Consider the following 24,297-nt stretch of genomic DNA (forward strand, 5'->3'; position numbering starts at 1 on the left):
CTCAACAAATTGACACACTCGATGAAATTCTAATTTTATCGTTCCACCACGCCGCTATTCTGCTGTGATTGGCAGCAGAATGGAGAAAAAGGTAGCGCTTTTATAGAAAATCTTGCTGTAGTATAATTCAGCGGATGAATCAAATAGATATAGGGTATATATTACGACATGGTGGCCTTACAAATGCGAAAAGAAAATCGACAAGTGATTGAGTCAAATGGCATGGTATTTAAACTTCAATTTTGAAGGAACGATAAAGGGAACTTTTCAATTTTACGTACATTAAAATGACATTTCGTAGATAAATCAGAAAAATATGAGCCACAGATCATTTCACATTGCATGATGAAAATTGAAATCAGTACGGCAAAATTGAAATTCAACAATTTTCAAAACAAACGAAAAAATTTTCAAAAAGGCAAAAAAATGTTGAAAATTATGTAAAAATTGATTAAATGCCATCAACACGACGAAAAACTGACAAAAATTACTCAAAACATGCATTGAATGTGGGTTCAAAATACGAGACCAAAACTGTTGAATTGTTCCGAAAAAATGTCTTCAACATTATGTTGAAAAATTACAAAAAATCTGGAAATAATACAAAATTTTTTTGAATACTCGAAAGAAATAAAAGATGACTAAATTCAGCAGAAAAAAAAGAACCAAAAATTGTAATAAAAACAACATGAAAGATTTAAATAAATAGGTACAAAATTGACCAAAAAGTTACAAAAAAATTCAAAAATTGTCAAAATTGTACAAAAAATTGCAAGATTTGGCGCTGAGTATCAAAACAATTGTTGAAGACGCCAAAATTTTAAAAATTAAAAAAAAAATTGAACAATCGTAAATGAAATTTTTAAAAAAAAATTGATAAAATTTAGCACAGAGTACCAGAAATACCATTCAAGTGAAAAAAATTGAATCAAACAGTTATCATCAAAATTTTGAAAAAAAAAATTTTTTTTTAAGTTACACAAAATACAAGAAAAATAGTTTAGAATGGAAAAATTCTAAAAATTGATCAATAATAATTATTGAAAAATCATAAATACAACAAATCGGGTTAAAACTTACAAAAATCTAAAAAACCATCAAAATTACAAAATTTGGCGCAAAATACCGAAAACATTATTAAAAATGCCAAAAAAATCACAAAATTGAGAAAAATTACAAAAACGTCAGGCAATTAGGTATCATCTAAAAAATTCAAAAAAAGTTACGCAAGAAAAGAAGAATTGTTGATGATGAATTGAAAATCATTGCTTTAAAAAAGTTACAAAATTGACAAAAACTTTGAAAAATTAGAAACAAAACAAACAATTTTTATAAAAATTCCTATAAAAAACTCGAGAAAATTACGCAAAATGCAAGAAAAAATTGCAAAAAAAGATGAAAAAATTCAAAAATTCTTGAAAAATTACAAAAACATGACAGTTGAAAAAAAAATTGGAAAAACTGTAAAAATTCTACCAAAAATTACAAAATTGGGCGTTAAATGCTCAAGTTACAAAAGTGAAAAAAACCTTGAAAAATTATTTGAAAAATGCACACAATCGTCATCAGGTCAAAATTTTGTAGAGAATTACTAAAATTTACCATAGCATTGATATCTAAATTTTCTTTTTCACTGTAATAAAATTTCGCTTCAGAGAAAAAAAAGTTGAAAAATCAAGAAAAATTGCATTAAAAACACTTAAAATATTGCAAAAATTGTTCAAAACGCCATACAAATGTTTAAAAATGCAGAAGAAACTCGCTAATTTTATTTTTTTAATTGCTAAAAAAAATTTATAAAATGACATCAATGTCTTGAAAAAAGTTGCAATAATTAGTCAAAATAATACACTGAAAATGCTAATAAATATAAAGAAAATTGTTGAAACAAGTCAGAAAATTATGAAAAATTGGGAAAAATCCAAGAAATGTCATTAAAATTACGCAAAAAATTGCGAAAATCGTTGAAATGAAAAGGAAAGTTATCAAACTGGCTAAACTCTCTGTAAAAATAAAGTAAAAATTTATGAAACGTAGTAAAATTTCCATAAGAAGTCATAAAATTGAGAGGCTTCGTAGAAAAGGGGCCTTAATCAATTTTGTTTGCCAATTTTTACAAGTTTAAATAATATACTTAAGAATTTTTTTCTATAAACAAAGATTTTTCCAATTCTTTTTTTTTCATGGAAGAACACTTCAATATCACTGAATATGATTGGTGGAATTAATAAAAAAAAATTTTTAATAAAGATATAATGTATCATCAATTCATTATCATCAAATTCATTCAGAATTGTAAAAATCAGAAAAACAAAAATAATTGACTAAAGCCCCTTTTCCACGGAACCCCTCAGTTGTTCACGAATGCAACAAAATGAATAAAAATCCACGCGAATATTTTCCAAAAAATTACTGAAAAAGCGATGACACAAAAACATTTCCAAAATTATGTAAAATAAGGAAAAAAGTCAGTTTAAAAATAGCACAAAATAAATGTAGGTAATAGGTATGTATCATCAAGAAGGGCGAAAATCAATGAAAGAACGAAATATTTTTAAAAATTAGAGCATTTGGTAATTATTTTATAGTTTTTTACAGAGCATCTCAAGCAATTTTGAAAGCGATTTTCTATGTAAATTTTTTGGAATATATCCATCAATTCTACCTTTCAATAACTAAGTAAACAATTTCAAGCTACATCGACGTGATTTTGAGCACTTTTTCAACATTTCAAAACAATTTTCATCAAATCATTCAAAAAATAACGTTTTGCTTCAATCATTCAAGACAATTTTTACACCCTTGAACTTTACACAGAACATAATTGACGTTCATTCCCTTTTCACTCACCTTTCCTCCATATTGAGATCACTAATTTTCTGATTGATCTAATATGGTTATTATAGCTGAAGGGGATCGAGTAAGTAATGATATCAATTTTGATTCAGAAAGGCCATAAAAATCGCCTCTCGCCATACTTCGTGCACTGAGCTAACTTATTGACATCCCTACGACGACTTCGTGTCGAGTAATTTTTCATCTTCACACACGCGACACAGTTTTCAAATCCAGTCCAAGAGGAAAAACAATCCAACAAACGACGAGTAAACCCCTCTCATATATGTATGTATCAATCAATAATGAACCATCGATACCATAAGATGCATTTCCGGCAGGCATTTAGCACTTCCTCACTCGAAAACTTCATCGTACGCTACTACGAGTACCTACACGTCGAAACCATTAATGATTTACGACGATTCATCCTCGCTCGATATAGCGGATCTCATCGGATTCAGTTTGCGGTTCACGACGACGTGTTAACTCGCCGTGTAAAAAAGAAAAACCGCCACAGAGCAGCGAAGAAAAACGATCTTAATTAAGCCGTATGCTGTGCTCGTACACGAGGTGGTGAGGTGAGCGGAGATCGGTACATTTATGAATGAATGAATGAACGTACCAACACCGAATGAATGAATGAATGAATGAATGAAAAAAAACACCGCAACGCAACGTGATAATGAAATACAATGAACCAGCGAATGAGTGAGAGAAAGAGAGCGATTTTTCGCACCAAAGATGTAGGTTGCCGACGAACAGCTGATTACCGCCAACCGATTCGCCGACACTTTCGAATAATCTTAATTTTTTACCAGAGCGATGGATACAGGAGTCAGGGACCGGGGGGGGGGGAGAGGGGAATTCTCTTAATTAATAGGTCTTGGCGTTTTTATTGCGGTGGCGCACAAATAAGTATACACGACACCGTGTACAGCGATACCGCCATCAGGACGACCCTGTATATAAATTCGTATTTGCGTCGTCGTCGTCGTTAAATACTCAATGAATTCTCCGTCCTTGTTCATATCGATTCTTTCTCCGTTCAAGTTCGCCGCCGCTTACTACGTTGCGTGCGTGCATGCCCCATGCCCATGCCCCTTCGCCTGCTGCCTGCTGCCCAACCATACGTCGTCGTCGTATTCCATTCATGAACGTGCGAATTTGGTAGCACTATAGCATAGCTGGTGTCGGTCTCGATCGTACCGTACAGCTTCTTTCGCGTATATACCGTACACAGGCCTACTTGGCACAGGAATCGTTCTATCTTGGTATTTCTCTCACTCTGTCGGGCTCATTTTCTTCTCTGTGCACGGATATAAGCTGTGTAATTCGCCTTTAACACCGCTCGCTCGCCCTCCCTGCGATACGTGCCGCGTAGTTTTGCGCGCCATTCATGAAAATATTGTACGTCGTCGCCGAGCTGCGCTGTGCTGTGCTGGTTGCCACCACAGCATCGAGATGAAGCAGAAGCGGAGAATGTGTTGAATGAATGTGCCCTTTCCATACGCGAATGTACCGGCAGGACGAGGAGTGATTTCATTAAAATATGCCTCCTCCTCCTTCTCGACCTCTTGGCCCTCCTCTTTAGCTACTCTGTACGGGGCCGAGAGTGAGCGGAGAGTGCGCCCATCGTGACGATATTTTCGGCGACGGATATGTTTACCGAATAGACGAGCGAAAATAGCACGTTGCTTACTTTCAAAATAGACGTCTTAACGGAAGTAAATCGTTCAATTTTTTACACTTTTCTCGCAGAAGCTATCACACTTGGTTCAAATTTTTACAGCAGGATAATGCTCGAGCCTTTGAACGAATCGAAGTCATCGGAGTTGCATGTGGGCTCTTTAGAGTCATTTTCGAAAAGCTGCGAATTTATCGATATTTTACATAGTATCGGTTTCCAGATTGAAAATTGTCTGAAAATCCTGATCAAAATCGAAGAAAGAAACGCTCGAAGTTGAACTTTCACTGTGAAAGCTTCAATTTTTATGGACCTCAAGTTAAAGATACCATTGGAAATTATCAAAAGGTTACATTGCAGGAAATTTCTCATCCACTTTCCAACAAACTAATTTGTCAAAATGGTATCACAGCTTGAAATCCCAACATCTTTTCTTGGGAGGGGGTGGGGGCAGGGGAAGTCTACAATTTCCATCGAAAAACTTTGAGAGACAAGAAAAAGATCAATTATTATTACTTCTGAAGAGTTGAATTCAAAATATTCACTCATTTTTTTCGATTCGATCTTCCTGACACCCCCCCCCCCCTCCTGAATCAACGTCCAACACTGAACACACGAGTAAAGATGAAAAAAAAATAATATGACTTGTAGCGAATTCTTTGTAAGGTGTTTGAGAGCGCTCAGTTCGAAAATTCATCAATTTTTCGAATGCAATCCCTCAAAAATCCCTTAACTTTTATAATTTGGGGAAGAACAAGAAACCAAAAATTACTTTTTACTAATTTCAGAACGCAAAATTTGAATATCTACATACATATTTATTTTTATATGACCTCATAGCAATTTTTTCCAAAAAAAAAGTAACTTTGGTAACCAAAAAATCTAGAAAAAGTGACCAAAAAGGTGACAAAACACGAAGAAAAAACATTTTAACCTAGACTACAGAAAAATGACTAAAAAAAAAACAAAACATTTTTTCAATGCAACTTAATGGTAAGAGAACGAAACATTTGGGCAATTTTTGGCAATGAAGTGAGAATTTTTGTAATTTCTGGCAAAAAGTAGGACTTTTTGGGAATTATATTGACAAAAAATTTGTTGAAAAAAATTAAAAGCAAGAGTGCGAGGCTATGGCAATTTTAGGAAAAAGTAGCACCTTTTGTTGAATAATTTTTTAGGAGCCAAAAAATGATTAGGTACTACTTTTTCGCAATTTCTGTCAAAAAAGCAAGACTTGGAAAATTTTTGTAAAAATGTGAAACTTTTTTTGGAATTTCCTTCAAAAAATTAGTCGTTTTGCTAAAAAGCAAAAAATTTTGTTATTCTTGAAAAAGTGATAATCTCTGAGAATTTTTGGCAAAATGAAAAATTTTTAGACAATTTTTAGCAAAAAAGATACAAAATTCTTTTTTAAAAAAGAGACTTTTTGAAATGTTTGAAAAAAAAGTGAAATTTTCAGCAACTTTGCTAGAAAACGAGAATTTTTGTCAATTTTTTGATAAAAAGCACTCCTTTGACAATTTCAGCAAGAAGCAATGACTCGATAGCAATTATTGAAAAAAAATATACTTTTTCGCAATTTTGGTCAAAAAACCGAGAATTTTGGACAATTTTGAGGAAAAAGGAGGACTTTTCAGAATTTTCTGCAAAAAAAGACAATCCTTGGCTATTTTTATAAAAAACGACAATTTTTGTCAATTTTTGAAAAAGAAAAAATTTTGTCAGTTTTTGGGCAAAGAGCAAGACTGGAAATTTCTTGGGTAGGTATTATTGGTAACAAAATTATACTGTTTGGCAATTTTTAGCAAAAGTGATACTTTTGGGTAATTTCAACGAAAAAACTTGAGAATTTTCGGAATTTTCAGAAAAACCGATACTTTGGCTTATTTTAACAGAAAGACGAAAAAATCATAATTTTTTATGACCTATTTTTCACATTTTTATCACATAAAAATACCCCTCCCCTCCCCTCTCCACCCCTTCCAATAAAAAATTAATAACTTGAAACTGCGAGGGCATTTTTTTTAATTTGTTGAGAAACAAGTAGGTAAGTATTTCAGTTTTTTCATTTTTCAATTTTTTTGAACAAATTGGCTTTTTAAAAAATTTTTGAGTGTGTTTCGAGCAAAATTCACGACTTTCATGACAGCCTTGACAATTTTAGCAAAAAACTGGATTCATCAATTTATCAACATTTTTCATGAAATACAATAATTTTTTTAGAGCAAAATGAACTAATTCCTTCAATTCAACTTCCACATATAAAAAATTACTCAGTTTTGAGCCACTCTAGAGCCTTCAGCGATTGTTCAATTTCCTCCAGAAACTTCAATCTACTCTGCAAAGGCTAAAAATAAACTTTTCGACGACACCTAGCCAATCGCCGATTTTTCCAGAAGGTATTTAAAAATATACGACACTCTGACCTGACAGGATACCTTGAAAAGACCTACCTAAGTTGAACCGGCCAACGCCTTAAATGTTCGCGAATGACCCCGCGGTTGACGACTTTTCCGACCATGTCGGACAAACGCTTTTTACATATTTGACGAATAACTTCACATACGTACGTATAGAACTTTTTTAATATATTCCTTTTTTTCTCTTTTATTTTTTATTTTTTGTTCGCACGTGTATTTTCACTCTTTCTCTTTCTCATACCTACGAGAGCAAGCATTAGAGATTTTTATTCGTCGCGCAGTCCTCCCAACAAAACTTCGCATGTAGGTGTATTATACGCGCGCGGATTTACTTTTTTCTCTTTCATCTCTCCTTTGTCCGCCGCCTTTTCTATCGTTTAAATTACCAGAACTGAGTAGGCATTACAGTCACTATCTGGATCTAAAGTGTAGGATTCTTTTTTGGGAAAAAATTCCCCGTTTTAGTCATACTATAGCCTAGCCGGGTACACTACACAGGATACCCTATCTATACACTTACAAACGAAAGCGAAAACAAAAAAGAAAGCAAGCGTCTATATTAAACAACGAATTGGAATTCTTAATACAAAGCTCCACCAATTTATGCTACGCCACCATGATCGCCGTTATACCTAAGAAAAATTAACACGCGCGCGAGAAAAATTCTATAATTAATATTTAATTTAAATATAAGGACCTTGCAGGGTAAGGCCAAGTACACACGAGGAGGAAAAAGGAAGTTTCAAAAGCGCCGAGTAACGTTAATAAAAAAAAATATATATGTATACGGTATATATTAACGACCAACGATGACGAATTCGTAGCGCCAAATTTAATTAAGATCCGGTCAAGGACTCCTCTTTTTTTTCTGAATAAAATGTTTGACACTTGCTCGGAAAAAAAATACGCGTTTCGAAAATTTTCTTTTGCTCTCTCCCTTTTCTAACCATCTCGTTCTCGAACAACGGCTTATTTTTGGCAAGAAACACGCCCTAGTCGACTGATCATAACGTGATAAAGTAATCTACTTTCATTTTCTACCGATGATTTGGATCAGATCGAATTATATTCTCATAAATGATTCATTATACCTTATGACGATAGACTTTATGAATTCTCTGCATACGTATATTCGCACACGAATGATTCAAAAACATGAAAGGATAGATAATTTCTGCAAGTGATTTGTTCGCGAACGATCAGATGAAAATATCATTCGATGATTCGATGACGAATGATGAACTTTCGAACAAATTGTTCACTCTGGAGTCAAAATCATTCGAAAATAGCTCCACATACAAAACTGATTCTTATTTTCATTCTCATCAATCAGGAACGACCGACTGACTGGGGAAAAAAATCACTAATTTTTCAATTGATTCAGATTTGATCTAGAACGAAACAATTTCCAACCTGTAATTTCATCAAAATTGAACAGTTTCATTCCCTTGATTTACTTCAGCAGGCAACTCGTTCGCGAACGAATTATTTTCGAAATATTATTCAAAAACTACTCCTTGAGGTGGTTCATTTCAAAATAAACTCATTTTTAAAAATATTATTCTAACACTATCACCCGGTCGTTCGCAAACGATTCATATACAGAATCAAACCATTTTTCACAATGATTCATTTTGGTATGATCCAGCATCATTACCAAGAATTTACAAAAACTCGTTCGCGAACAATTTGACAGAAATGACTCGTTCGAATTCTTCATTTTCACAATGCAATCAAAATACACATACGAGTCAAATTCTTCAAGTCGTTCGCAAACTTCCAACTTTTTTATGTTCATGATGATTCATTTGAAAAACTAAATCGTTCGCGAACGATTCGCTGAAAACGACCACTTGTATAGCATTCATTCACTCAAACTCTTCATTTTGACAATATATGTAATTGAAACACACTGGCGAATCGAATTTCATCTAGTCGTTCGCGAACGATTCACTTGAAATGAGTCATTTGTGAATCGTTTGGGTTTGGAGTGATTCATTCACAAAACGACTCTCAATTTGAATGACATGATCGAACTGCTCGCATGAATCACTCAACCACTCAACTTTTGAGTCGTTCGCGAACGATTCACTTGAAATGAGTCATTTGTGAATCGTTTGGAGTGATTCATTCACAAAACGACTCTCGATTTGAATGACGCGATCGAATCGAACTGGTCACGTCATCGCGTGAATCACTCAACTTTTGAGTCGTTCGCGAACGATTCACTTGAAGTGAGTCATTAGTGAATCGTTGGGAGTGATTCATTCACAAAACGACTCTCAATTTGAATGACGTGATCGAACTGGTCGCGTGAATCACTCAACTTTTGAGTCGTTCGCGAACGATTCACTTGAATAAATAATTTGTGAATTTTTTGGAGTGATTCGTTCGCGAAATCGCGAAACGACTCTCGGTTTGAATGACGAGATCGAATTCGAACTACCCATGTGAATCACTCTGTTTCTAAATCGTTCGTGAACGATTCGCTTGACTCTCAAACGACAAAAGATATTTTCAGATACAATGATTACCAGAATCCATTTCTACTTTCTCATGAAACTGATTTAAGGTAGAAGTAGCAGTGCGAATCGAAACAGAATCTTCGTTCGCGAACGATTCGGATCCGTATTTAATGAATTAAATAAAAGTGATGCATTTACTGTCCAACGATCTATGACTCAAGCACACGTTTGAATTGCCATTTTAACCAAATCGTTCGCGAACGATTCGCTCGAAACGAGCATATTTTCAAATGTAATAACCACCAGAACACATTTTTCACGCTTGAAAGTAATTTCAAAACAATGCGAATCAGAACTGAATCATCGTTCTCGAACGATTCGCTCAATCAATACCATCCCCTTTCATGCCAACACCAAATAAGTATTTTTTCAATCACTCGACATTAACTATCTTCAAAACTGAGAAACTGAACCAAAAAATTTACACGTAGTAAAATTCATTAAAACGAAAACAACCCATAACTTCAAACTAATGTATGTATTTCCTTCAAAAAAAAAAAGAAAAACTATCGAATTTTCACACTTTATGGAAATCTTACAAACCCATTCGAACAAAAACACCACAAAAAACAACGTATAAACCAGAGAAAAACATCGTTATCGTAACGCCTGGCCCGTTTCCTACTCGTAACAAGTAAGCAGCTAAGCACTACACACAGATAATCAGCTACGACAAGTACTACGTACTTGAAAATCGAAGCTGATTGCTGAATCGTCGTCGATACGATACGACCGACGACGTAAACTTCGCACATCAATTACCGTTATCACAAGTATCTAGACATGAAACGGCATCGATGAGACTTAAGATACCAATCACTATCATGTATAGCTTACGAAACAGAAAAAAAACACGTCATTGTACACAGTACACTCCACATAATCAATCGGAATCGACTCATCGTACAACAAATAGACATCTTCTGTCGATAACAAAGCAACGTAACGGTACACGACGTCGAGATGGACTCGTACTTTATACAAGACAGGTAGTACCCAGACTGTAGACCTACGTTTAAAAAAAAATCCGCGTAATTGAAAATCTCGCCGAGTATGCAAAGTACATTCCAAATCGAGCCACCATCCATGTTGATTGAATATGCATTCCAGATGCATAATAAATATAAATTCAAACTCAAACCAAAGATACGTATGAATTGAATAGATAACTCGTCATTCATAGGTAGTTGTCGACGTCTTCGTCGGTCGTTGCAATTGTACCAAACGTACATATAAAATCTATAAGGATAAAAAAGACCGACACCGGCAATCCGGCATAGAAATCGCGTCTATTCTCATTTCTCTGTCGTACCAAGGGCGGACCTGTATGTGCATAATGATTCGACTGATAAGGAAATGATTACGTAATCTTTGACGCTGCACTATAGCTAGCTCTGGAGAGCTGAGACGATCAGAAAGATAATGGTGAAACGCTGCATTACTTATGCAGCCTCAATCGCGTCATCGTCATCGCGACGATCCAGATTTACCCCAAAGTACACCACAGCACATTTCCTTATCTAGTTCATTGTCCGGCTTCTCGCGATATCCATTTTAAATCAGTACATTACGCATACACATAGGTTAGGTTCATAATATTATATACCCGAAGCTATACCTATACGTAAACGTATAATACATACAAAATGAGAGATGAAGGAATCACATGGGATCGGACATACGGATGGTCAACCAATCTAAATAAGAATCGTATCTCATCCAATCCACTGTAGGTAGAAAGAAGGTAAGTACGCTACATAACAGAACACCTTTCTATGTGAAATAACACGTTCACTGCGATACGATTTTAAAGAGCCTTTTTTTATCCGGCCGGAAATGGTGCAATACTTTTACGTTTCGCCACACTCCTTCGAGCCTCTCCGCTCTTCGGGTCGTCATCGTCATTATCGTCACCGCGAACCACGTCACGGGCTAATAATTCACACATTCCGGGCGTCGTCCGTCGTACACGTCACATGGCGCGGTAATACCTATGCGAAAAAGTTCGTACTTTGAGAGTATGAGCAAAAATCACCAATAGGACTGTTCATTCTCATTTTTTTTTTCTGAATCAAAAGTATGGTAAAATTCAACAATGGTTGGCCTGAAATTCATCCACCCCACTTCTTCTTTGCCCTTTTTCTAAATTTAGAGCTGAAATTTTCAAATTTTCAACGTTTCTTCAAAATTTTAAAATAAAAATGTCTTATTTTGAAAAAAATTGCATAAAAATTACTACTCGTAATTTTTTCAAAATGAAAAATATTTTTAATACTTTAAAAAATTTGCAAATTTGGGTTTCTTCAACACCCCTCCCCTTCCTACCCCAATGAAGAAATAAACAATAAACATGAATATTAAAAAATTAAATGTTTGGAGCAAAAATACTTATACCAAATGGAATTTTTCATAAAAATATTTCATTTCAAAAATTCCAGGAGGAGGAAGAGGAGGAGGAGGAGGGGGGATTGAACAACGATTTAAAAAACTCATTCTTGTGAGGGAAACCCCGAAAAAATGAAAAAAATTGTTTTCTCGACTGAAAAAATATTAATTTTGTAAAAAATATGTTTTAAAAGGGATAAAACTAAAAAAAAAATTGATAAAAAAATTGGAAGAATTGCAGCATTTTTTCATCATGAATTTTTCATTTTGAGAGCCTAATAAAAAAATTTCTTTCCCATAACGAGAAAATTGCTTCATTTTTTATTGAGTTATCTACCTCATTTCCACTTCTGTGAGCCTCTTCTCCCCCTCCCCTCCTTCCACATACAAGTATGCTGAATTTTGACATTTTTAAAAATTATTTTCAAGGAAAAACCTGATTAAATTCAACAAACATTGAAAATGAAAAAGGGTTCACTATTGGAGGATGCCAACTCCAATAAGTCAATGTGGTAAAAAATTTATATGAAATTTGTTTCTCGAAGATTTATAAACGCTATTTTCACAGACATGGAATAACTAGAACAACTCTGCTTTGAAAGACAAACCAGGCCACAGATTCGTTTCATCGTTCAATTTAAAATAAGAATGATAAGTACTCACAAAAACTTCATCCTTCATGCCTCATGCCTCAGCAATAATCATATCCTGGGTGAAATGTTAAGGTACTCACCTGCAACAAAAAAATTAAAAATCACAACATTAATTAAAAATTTTATAAAAAAAAGTTAATTCATTCAATTATTAATTAAATCACTAAATTGAAAGAAATGGACATTGGGGAGATCGTGACTAAACTGATCAAGAGGATTTTGACGTAATTTGTTATAGAGACGTTCATTTCAAGTTGAAAGTCACCCAGAAAAAATTTTAGCTCCAAAAGTGCCTCTGGAGGGAACATTTGAGTCCTCAAAGAGAAGGAATTAACTCCTACACAATCAGTTTTGGGGAAAATGGTGCAGGTCCAAGATGGGTTTTTGTAATTCTGCGTTGACTTCAAGAAATCTAAGGCCACTTTTAGGGTTCTACTAAGACTGAGCAGTTGAAAATTTATAAAATCATTTAGTTCTGGGCAAATTCGTGTTTTGAAACTATTTACTTCGCAAATATTTCGCATTAATTTCTGAATTTATAGTGGAATATTTTGGAATACACTGGTACCAATTTTCCGGCCACTACTGCCAATTTCAAAAAATCGAAAAAAATGGCTAAAAATTTATCAATATTTTTTCGAGTTTTTGAAATTGGAAATAATGGCGAGAAGATTGGCACCACTGTATTTCAAAGTATTCCCCAAATGTTATAAATCATCTTTCCATACTTCGGGCTAATTTACTCTCAATATTCGAGACGAAAATATTTTCAAAACACGAAATTGCCCAAAAAGGAGCGATTTTGCAAACTTTAAACTAAATTATAGGAATGCAGCAAACATTTTTTTTAAAAACATGAAATCAAACCAAACGAAATAGCAAAAAATTGGTACAAAATGAGTACAATATCAAAATGTTCACCTACACTCAAACGTTTGTTACCGAAGCACTCTCTGGTATTTTTATAATACCGGAGAGAACACCTTAAAGAAATTACCGCAGCAGCAGCAGCAGCAGCAATAGCAGCCGTAACAAGACAAGCGAAGACTACGGTATGACGTTAATTAATCGTCATTATATCCGAGATACATACATAGCCAAGCTCGTGGCTTCCTTCAAGTTCACTTCTCCTCTTCATCATCTTATATCCCTACACTAACAATTGAAATTATCCGTAGCCCTTGCACTGTACAATTATTCTGCTACGAAGTGAATTACATGCTTCATCTTGACCCTCCCCCTCTATTTTCCTCAACATACTATAGATATTCTTCCCAAATACAAATATCCACCAGGTACATACAAGGTAGAGAGAGGTACACCCAACGCAGCAGTAGTCGCTTCATCAAGGACGCTCATCAGAGCGACGACGACAACGACGTCGGTTAATCAAAGACTGAAGATGAAAAACAGGATATCTACACGAGCATCCATCCACTTGAACTATATGAAGGGGCAGCGACACGACACGAATGAACAAAAAAAATAAAAAATACGATTACCCAAATCACAGGTATAAAAGTATACTTTTAGTACGTACATCCGAAAGGTCAACAAGTGACCATTTTCCATTCGGTTTCCAGTAATTTTCGTCGACGTAGCGTAATTTCGTCGTATTTATCGTAAAATATGAATTATTATTTTGTTGTTTACAACATGTTCGCACTCAGCTCGTTTATTATTTTACGCGTAAGTTCGTTTATTATTATTATTCATCCCGGGCAGCGAATTAATCAATCAAAATCTCGCGTCATCAATTCCAAGACTCTCGCGATAAAATAGCTTCTCATAAAGCTTTTTTAATATCTTTATGAGTATTTGTAATTTCATCGAATATACTCGTAGAAGGAAAAATAACAGATAATGAATTACATCCCATTATAATTTATAAAAAAATGAAGTGTTTGCTCGACGAAAAGATAAGCCCACTAAAATATACGCAGCAGAGTCTTGCACGAGTAAACATTGAGGCAATTCTGGCGAAAAACAGAGCCTTTTTCTCATGAACAGAAAGTAGTACTTTTTTTTTCAATTTTGACAAAAATTTGAGCTTTTTGACAATTTTGACAAAAAATTGGGACGTTTTGTCAATGTTGGCAAAAAATGGGAAATTTTGACAATTCTGGCAAAAGTTGCACATTTTAAGGAAATTTTAGCGAAAAACCAGATTTTTTTCACTTAATTAGAATTCAGAAAACAAGACTTCTCACGACGGCAGTCTGGGCAGAAAACAGCATTTTTATGGCATTGGAAACAGAAAGCATAACTTTTCAACAATTCCCCCCCCCCCCCAAAAAAAAAAGGACTTTTTGGCATTTTTAGCAAAAAGCACGGATTTTTTTGCATTTTTGTCAAAGAATATGGCTTTTATTTTATTAGGCGATTTTGAAAAAAAAATTGGCAATATTGAAAAAAACAGAACTTTTTATATACATATCTAAAGCAAAAATCAATACTGTTTGGAAAGTTTAGCAAAAAGACAGGAATTATTTCCAAGCAATGTTGTCGAAAGTTGAAACTTTTTGACTATTTTGACCAAAAAAATGGAACTTTCAAACAATTTTAGCAAAAATGGGATTTTTGGAGAATTTTTACGGAAACAGGTTTTTTTTTAGGGGAATTTTGAAAAGAAATAATTATGATTTTTACGGAAATTTGCCAAAAATCAGCATTTTTTTGAACGTTTTGGCAAAAAAACGGGATAAAAGGAGGGAAAAAGGGATTTTTTTCACATACAATGAAATAAAATCCAATTTTAGGTACATAAATACCGATTAAATGGTTAATTTTATGAAATCGTCTTTATTTTAGAAAGAAAATTTTTCCGTGATTTTTCCAAAAATGTAAAATTTCCGATTTTCCCAGGTTTTCCAAAAAATGGACACTGAGGATTCAGTTACCTCCCTCCCTCTCCCCCAAACAATCGATCGTACATTTTGGGGATTATTTTTAATGATTCTTGAGTAGAGTTTTCGACTTCGAGTACTTCTTAACCTAAATAAAAATATTCCCATTTTAGTAAATTTTTCAAAAAAAAAGTCTTATACAAATTTTCAATCTTCCTCAAAAAATATCAATTTTTTTCCAAAACCTGAAAAAAAATCAATTAAAGATTTTGTATTTATCCCTCCCCAGTCTCCATCCCTACAAAAAATTTCTGTATCAACTCGTAAATTATCGACAAAGTGTTACTCGAGTCTCGTCGAACAAAATTGTAAAAAAATTGACGATCCATTCTACTTTCAATCATTTTATCTCGTTCATTGTCAAAGGCTTGTCAGTTTTCAAAACGGCTCGTCGAAACAGGGAAGGGAAACGACGACGGAAAAGGCAATCGTTTAAAATATCAGACTACATCTTTATTTCGTGGGATATTTTTTTTCTGAAAGAACTTCGTCTTACATATGACAGACTTATCGATCGCAGTTCTCTCGGTTGGTTATACGCACCCCAATTACTCTCCGCTTCTACCCTTATAATAATTTTCATTGAGGAAAACCATCGTCGTCGCGTCCTCGCGTCCCGATCCGTCCTGTCTTATATACGATGATGAGTCATTCAGTTGGTGAAAACTGTAGGAAGATAATTTTTCACGACACGTCTGTCTATCATTCAACTCGAACGTACTCATCACTCGTACGTTCATTCTTAAGAACCCCTGGTATTCGCGTGAACGACGTTTCCTCGCATTTACGACTCGAGCGTGCGGGGCGTCGAGGTGAGAATTTCCATAACGCTATAAGGTATTTGTAGCGGCGACTTCCGGCTAGTAAAATGTGTGTGTATGTGTTGGTGGAGTGGACTCTTTGGCGGACGTTTAAATTTCGCGTTAAATTCCAAAAACAATACTCGATGGGCTGCGCGTTGATGGAAGAAGAAGGCGGCGCGGTGGCGTAACGTCGGTACTCGTACGTGACGTGTTGTGGGAGCGAATTCGTTATTACGACGACGATGGTTCGATTAATTAATAATTACTATCGCGTCTCCAGCGAGGATGTGTACGAGGCGATAATGGCATTTGTGTCCTTTCGGAGTATTCTTTCGAAATTCATCGCGGCCTGGTTACTTGTCGTATAGTTCACGTAGACCACACCACAGCCGCATCATGGTTCCGAAGGGTGGTGGTGGTGGTGGTGGGTCAAATTGCACGTATCATGGTAGCGAGAATTGGCGGGAAGAATGGGAAAAGGTGGCAGGGGAGGGGGAGAACGTGTCCGTTGGCACGTAACGCGTGTTGAGTTCTGCGTTTAATTAGTCGAGCGAGCTGTTTTTCCGAAAGAAAATCCAGGATCTGTTTCGAGAACGTCATCAATTCCAAGAAAATGGTTATTCATAGAGCAGAACAAATTGGAGATGAACTGGAGCAAAATTTTAATAAATAGGATCTGCGTCAATTTTCGACGATATTCGGTCTCCGTTAGAATTGGAAAAACTATCACAACTCTCAAATCCCCCCCCCCCCCCAATACCTCACTGTACGAAGAACAGAAACTTTTCTCGAATCGAACTTCAGCCTATTGCCGGTTCCAGACTATGCGCGAATCACCACGAAAAAAACATGATTCGCGAATATATCGCGAACTGCGAATAGTGTGTAGATCACATTTCGCACCTGTTCGTGGTGATTCGCAATCATCACGAATCAGTTTTTTCACGTTTCGCGTTTCGCGCCCGATCTCTCGACCGGGCGGTTTTTAGACGAATCGTCAAAGGGATTCGCGATTCGTTGACGAATTTTCAAGTTCGTTCTTGTCAAATGTACATATATCGACGAAATACGAATAGTGTGTAGAGTGCAAATTCGAGGTGTTTCGTATTTCATCATTTTTATCGCGAATCCTTCACGAATCTCAAAATGCGAACCACGAAACGCGAACCGCGCATAGTCTGGAACCGGCATATAGGGGATGGGATGAGCATCGAAGATATCAAACGTGTTGTTTACGCGACGCAACGAGAACTTTCAATGGACGATTGTTGTTATGGTTTTTTCCTTATTTACCTGAATTACTGAATGGCCAATCCCTCTCATTCAAGATGACTTATTACTATAGTACCATAGAAACAACCGTACGCAGAAGGACGTATCATCTCGTAAACAAGAATCGACTAAAAATAGACCACTGTGTAGTGTGTATGTGCGAGCGATAGGAAAAAGGAAGGTGCCAAACATCAAGTTTCCACTGCATATACGAGTATCTACGTATACTTTACGTATTTATGTACTATTTTTTTTCTTTGCTTTAGCTTTTCGACATAATATTATACTATATGTGTGTACTGTACTATTATATGTTATGTATGTACATACATAATATTCATTCTGAGAGCGAGCAGTTATGGGAGAACACATCCGTAATGCGTTTACGCGTTTACTTTGTAGTCACGGCTAACAACAAGTTACCAGCTCATAGCTCGAGCCTGTGTAGATGGTCAACAAGTCATGAGAGGCCGATGAACATAACGTCAAACACGCCAAGGGAGGGATCTCTATTTGCTTCTTTTTTTTTTTTTTTTTACTCAAACGAAACGAAAAGAGCAAAATATAAGAAGAGAACACGACGTTTTGGAAAATAAATAAGAAAAATTACAAGACAAAATATTCAGGGAAGGGGCGAGGCGGAGGAACACGGGCAACATGGTAGAGAAACTTTTAAAATTCCATCTTTGAAATGCCGCCGCCGCTACTACTACAACTACCGTCGTAATAAATTTGGCACCGAAACAAGAAATTGTTCAAAGCTAAAAGTAGAAAGGTCGATGAATGCGAAAGTTAGATATGATTAATTTTTACTCAGCTTTATATACTCTTTATCTTCGTGAAGCTAGTAGCGTAGGTACTAAGCATGTATACTTATAGTACACGTACAAGATGAAAAATATACAGTGGCGCGAATTACACCGCATCGTCGTCCAAAGTACTCGATACAGATAAACTTTTCGTCACCGACATTTATCCTCGAGATAACAACATGTTGAAATTTTGAAATGCGTGTAGGCTCGATGTTTCTTTTTCGTGTTTTTTTTTGTTGTTGTTGTTTTCTATACTTACCAAAACTATAACATATGTATTGTATACAGTACCAACAGTAACTATAACTACGATGATAGTTACTTATAATTGACCATGAAAATTGGTATTTTTACTTCCTCAAATGTGGGCTTAGGGTCCTTGGGTATCATCAAAGGTTCGCTATTGCAAATTCAAGTTTTTTCAAACAGAAGATCCAAAATTTAATTATGCACTTCAGTTCAAGAACTGTTTCTCGAATGCTGCGTGTTTTCAAATGACTGCTACAATCATCTGGAAAACCAAATCTGAAGGGAGGGGAGGAGGTCGAGTGAAAAAAATGAAGAAAATTTTCTGGTTCACAAAATCGAGTATTCTGGCTCAAATTAACAGACAAAAAGTTTCAACAAAGTTCAGAATTTGCCGAGGGAAGGAGGGAGGGGATGGCGATAAAATACTTATTTTCAGGGGTTCCTGACGACGTTGTGAAATTTCACTCTCTCGCTTCATTTTCTGTTTTGAATTTTTGGGGGGCCAAATGTGATTTTTTTTAAATGTTGAAACGAGAAACAAATTGGCCCGAACCGCGAGCAGGGTGTCTACTAGATTTGAAAAATCAAATTTTTTGCTATTTCCACGTTTTTCCATGCAATTTTCCTTGCTTCAAATTTGAGATTAAAAAAACAGCTCCCCCTTGTGTGTTCCCGTTTTGAAGGAAATGACTTGACTTTTTTCAACCAGTTTCATCCATGTGACCGTTCAGGAAAAAAGGGACCTTAGCATCACTTTTTCAAAAAATCTTTTTTTTTTGGATTCGGGAACTGAAAACACTTAAAAATTGATTGAAACCATTTTTGAAGTTCCTAGATTGCTAAATCATACCTCAAATGAACATTTTGTACAAGCACATTCACAAAATTTTGATGCAAAAAACTCAAAAACAAATAGGTAATGCAAAATTTTTTCATCTTGATCTCAATTTTTCTTGTTCATGACAAGTTTTTTTTACTTTGATGATTTTTTTTCGATTTATTCATCTAAAAACATCAGAAATTTTTGATAATTTTGAGATCAACAGATCTTCAAGCTCATTTTTGAATTTGAAAATTTTTTAAAAAATCAGTCATTTTTAATAATTTAATTTTTGCACAAAACTTCATTATTCATTTTCAAAAGCAAAAAAAAACATTCAAATTACATTAAAATTAAAATTGAAAAAAAAAATTTGGAAAAATTGCCACATGAACGATTCGAACCACATACCTCCGGCGTAGGAATCCAGTAGGTACCTTCGTCACAGAGCTATCACGTCACCTAAACAACTCATGTTTTTCAACAGTATACAAGTTGCCAAACAACAACGAAAACGATCCCCCCATGCCCACACACTAAATTGTGTTGAAACGCCATAGTTGCCGCTGATAACTTTGAACGCGTTTTTTCTCGGATATTCTTTTTTTGAAAATGACAAGATTTTTTTTTTAATTGTCACATCAGAAAACACGTATCAAAAGGAAAAACGAACAGAAATTCTTCTCGGTACACTAAAATCAAAAATTAATACTTTTTTCATTTTTTTCTGTTTTTTGCTGTTTTTTTTTTGGTGATTTATTCAGCTTTTGATCTTTGAAAATTGAATTTAAGACGAGAAGAGAACATTTTTTTGCCCGGGTGAAATGAGGATGCAGATTACAATTTGTGAAATTCAGTAAAATCATTTCAATAAGAAAGTTTCAACGCTAAAATGTCGTGGTTTTGATGTTTTTGAAAGAAATTCCCAGCCTCTTTTACCGACTTTGCCGTGAAACGGAAAAGTGAGGTATTGTATTTGTCATGATGGTTGAGGATTTGGGTGGGGGTGGGTTTTCTTGACGAATTGAAGTGTGCTGATCACGATAAGACGTATGACACAAAACGAGATAAGTTTATATACATAGATATGCAAAGGGTACCTCTACGTCACCTTTTATATACTCACGCGTTCTCTTGGTCACCGAAATCGGTGACGGAGGCGTTTTGCCGGTGACGAAAACGTTGCCCTGTGTATACCAAGTGCAAACGGTTTGTTTTCCCCTGAAACGTAAAAGGGGAAAAGTTTGTCCGGTGATGAAAAGGTCATGTATACACCTACTGTATACAGATTTTAAAATTTTTGTTCCATCAACACAGACATACCCTCGACATCACCGTATATAAACAGTACCTTTTGGTCACCGCTTTTTAAATGCTTCCAGTTGTGTTATATTTTCGTATTCGTAGCCAGCGCAGTTGTAATCTATTAGGCAAGGCAGCAGGTGACAATTTGGTATAGTCAATATCTTTTTAAATACACAAGGTCACGGAAGAGATCGGTTTATAATCGGAGGCAAATTGGTACCATTCTCGTAAATTTTTTTTGTATAAACTTAAAGCATGTAAATCAAGTGGGGAAAAGAGTATAAGCACTATTATAACTGTGCTGGTTACAAATATGAAGTAAATACACCGCCAGAGGCATTTTAAAAGCTGGTGACCAAAAGGAACTGTTTATGTATGGTGACGTCGAGGATACTTAGGTCCATATATATATATACTGTCTTATAGTACATTGCGAGATCCGACATATACACAGGCATTGCGAGATCCGACCCAAAAAATTTCGAAAAATGCTAAAAACTCAAATAATGACCCTACAACTTCGTTCGAACGCACGTTCCAGTGTGTAAACAGTGCCTTTCTATGCCTTGCCGCCATCAATTTCGCGATCCGCATAAACCGAGATCCACCAACGGCCTTAACCTGATTTGGGGGTGGATCTCGCAAGATGCGTCGTTTATCTATTTTCAAAAATTGTATATAAGTATATAAATAGTAGGTAAAACGAGATCCGGCTGAAAATGTGTGTACAGGGTCCCCCGGATCTCACGAGTACCATGGCATATGAGAGAACTTGCGAGATCCGGCAAAAGGATCTCAGGATCTCGCAATGCCCGATTTTATATAAAACGGATCTCGTAATGTATGGTTTTTACATGTATATATACACATGAAAAGTGGTATTACGCAGCCCATACTAGATAAACCTCAGACTTTTTGCGGCCCATCTGGACTTTTTGCAGCCCAGTACCGGGCTGCAAAAAGTCTTTTCTGTTTTCACTCGCCACAGACATTAGAAACAAGCCAACGCAGTGTAAATATGAGGCAGAATACCATTAAAGACCTGCATTATCCGATTTTATGAACTTGGCGTTACATGCACGAGCTATTTGAGTTCCTCACCTCTCTGGAAGCGAATGAAAACATTTTTTTGATGGTGGAAAAAGTCTGGGGAATATCTACAAAACATACACTTGAGTGGGGAGCCCTCCTTAAAAATTGAAAATTGAATTACAAGCCTAAATATAAGTCTTTCTCCAACCTGATTGAGTATATACCTTCATTCCATAGCCCAGCAGTGAGCTGCTTTGAGAACACATGGAAAAAATCAAGCGCGCCCTTGCTAGTGCAAACCAAACATCGGTCCGCAAAAAGTCAGTGAAATGTCATGGGCTGCGTAATGTATGGGGGCAATCTATATATATATATTTATATATAGGTATTAGTATCCAGACTTGTCAACTAATCAATGGGTTAATTTTACTATACAAGTGGACTGACCTACTTGTCAACTATAGTTGACAAGTCATGGGTTAATTTTACTATACAAGTCAACTATGAGTTTTCAGAAACTTCCACCAGAGGGCGCATGGCTTAGAAATCAAGGCGCGAGGATGAACGCAGGGTCTACAGTCAATTTGTAGTAAGTAGAATGTGATGCGCTGGTGGATATGTATGCAAATACATCGATCCTGAGTGTACACGACAACAAATTTGACTTGAAATTTTTCAGTATTTTATTGACCCATGGAAAAACTAAAAACATCAAAAATTTTTATGGTGTCCAAGCTTTCTTGTGGTGTCTTAACTTTTTTTAAATTCAAATTATTTCAACTCCATTTTCAAAATTTTTCTTCAAAATTTAGCCTAAAAATCTGAATACTTTTTTCAACACATAGATTTTTTAAATATTAGATTGAATCTGCAAATAAAATTTTGGTAAGTGATTTAGAACAGAAATTATGCCAATTTTAAAATTTTGTTCACTTTTCAGCATATATGCCATGCATAGTTGACATGTCTGGTCGCGAGCAAATATATATATATAGCCGCATACAGGTAAACTCATAACGTTTTGTATAAACAGCAATCTCAAGACCCCTCTGTAACTTCGTTGCTGTGCATACGCTCGACGCGTCACCCCATAGGCCTGATAGTAGGTACTCGATGTTAGGCCGCGTTATATTCGTTAACTTGATTTTTGGGTGACCTGTGGAAAAGTATTTCATTGCCAAAACATCAATTTTTCAGAAAAGCTTTTTTTTAAAAGTCTCATACGTCTCTGTTTTTCGCAAATGCTTTTTTAACAAAGCATCCTACAGAAAAATAACCAGCTCTGAGCAGAAAGGAAATTTAATTCTCTACAATTTCCTTCATTGCATTTTTTTCCTAGGATGCATACTTTTCCCATAAAATCAATGTTTAGATTGAAAAACACGAAAATTTGGACCTGTATAATCAACTTAAAATTAAAATTCAGCAGTCAAAAATTTATTTTAGACGATTTTTGACCACGCCATGTGAAAGAGGACATCTTCAACCACCAAAATCACCAAAAAGAACGTAAAAAACGTAAAAAATGATTCTTGGCAATAAAAACCTTTTCCTCATATCCTCATACCTGTTAATTAGGCTATGTACTCATTTGAAAATTGAGTCAAAAGTGAAATTGTATAAACAGCAATCTCACGTCCCTGCTCAAACTTTGCCAGTAGACTCCCCACACCTTGTAGATTCATATGGCACCTCATCGAAAAGTCACGTCCTAAAAAGGTTACGAGTTTGTCAAAACGTTATGAGTTTGCTGGTTAATCTATAAAAAAGTTACGAGTTTACCCCCTAGAATATTTATATCAATTTATGTATAAATTTGTGTCACGCTGAACTCAAAAGCTCCGAACTTTAAGTCGAAACTGATGATGGCAAAATATTGCTTTGATACTGAACTAGAGAAATTTTTAATTTGGTCGAAATCGATTCAGCCGTTTACGAGATATGATCGTTTAAGTGTGTTTCAACGTTATGGATAAGCTGAAATTTGTGTAAACCCTTATATCTCGCAAACGGCTCACCCCCAGCAAACAGACAGGGTGGTTAGGGTGTGTAGGTTGCGGATCGGTGCGGCGGAGGTCGGGTGTTCGAATCCCGCGCGAGTCAAGAGCTGAAATTTTTTTGTCGATTTTTTTGTTAATTTTTTTGTTAATTTTATTCGTCCAAAATTTTTTTGCCACAAAAAATCAAAATTTTTCAAAAATTTCTAGTGTAATTTTTGTTTCAACAAAAAACATTACGTTTTTGGTAAATAGCCAGTAACTTTTGATAATTTTTTTTTTTGGTGAATTAATATTAATTTTTAGTAAATAAAATGATTAGTTATTTTTGGTGAATTACTCGTAATTAAAGTTGGTCGAAAATTTTGGTAAATTGCTTGGGTAAATTTTGTTTTGGTAAATTAATGGCGTAATTTTTGGTAAATTGGTATTCCAATTGGTACATTTTCGTAAATTGCTGGGGTAATTTTCAGTTTTTCAATAAAGTTGGTTGAAAATTTCGGTAAATTACTGGGGTAATTTTTGGTGAATTGGTAAATTTTAGTAAATTGCTGTGGTAATTTTTAGTATTGTTAAATTAGTGGGGTAATTTATTT

The 24,297-nt window shown here is 35.2% G+C and overlaps 1 protein-coding gene across 4 annotated transcripts in view; it reads right to left on the bottom strand.

Annotated features, from left to right (window-relative positions):
- Positions 1 to 24,297, bottom strand: part of Hecw (Hecw ubiquitin protein ligase) — a 96,019-nt gene that overhangs the window by 48,357 nt on the left and 23,365 nt on the right. Inside the window, exon 1 of one of the 4 annotated variants that reach the window (XM_065365122.1) lies at positions 11,111 to 11,132. The exons of the other annotated variants lie outside the window; for them this stretch is intronic. The gene's annotated coding sequence lies outside the window, so the exon portion shown is untranslated. Of the gene's footprint in view, positions 1 to 11,110; positions 11,133 to 24,297 lie in introns of those variants that run through there. 4 annotated transcript variants of the gene reach the window in all.

Source organism: Planococcus citri, chromosome 5 (genome assembly GCF_950023065.1).
Source record: "Planococcus citri chromosome 5, ihPlaCitr1.1, whole genome shotgun sequence".
NCBI lineage: Eukaryota > Metazoa > Arthropoda > Insecta > Hemiptera > Pseudococcidae > Planococcus > Planococcus citri.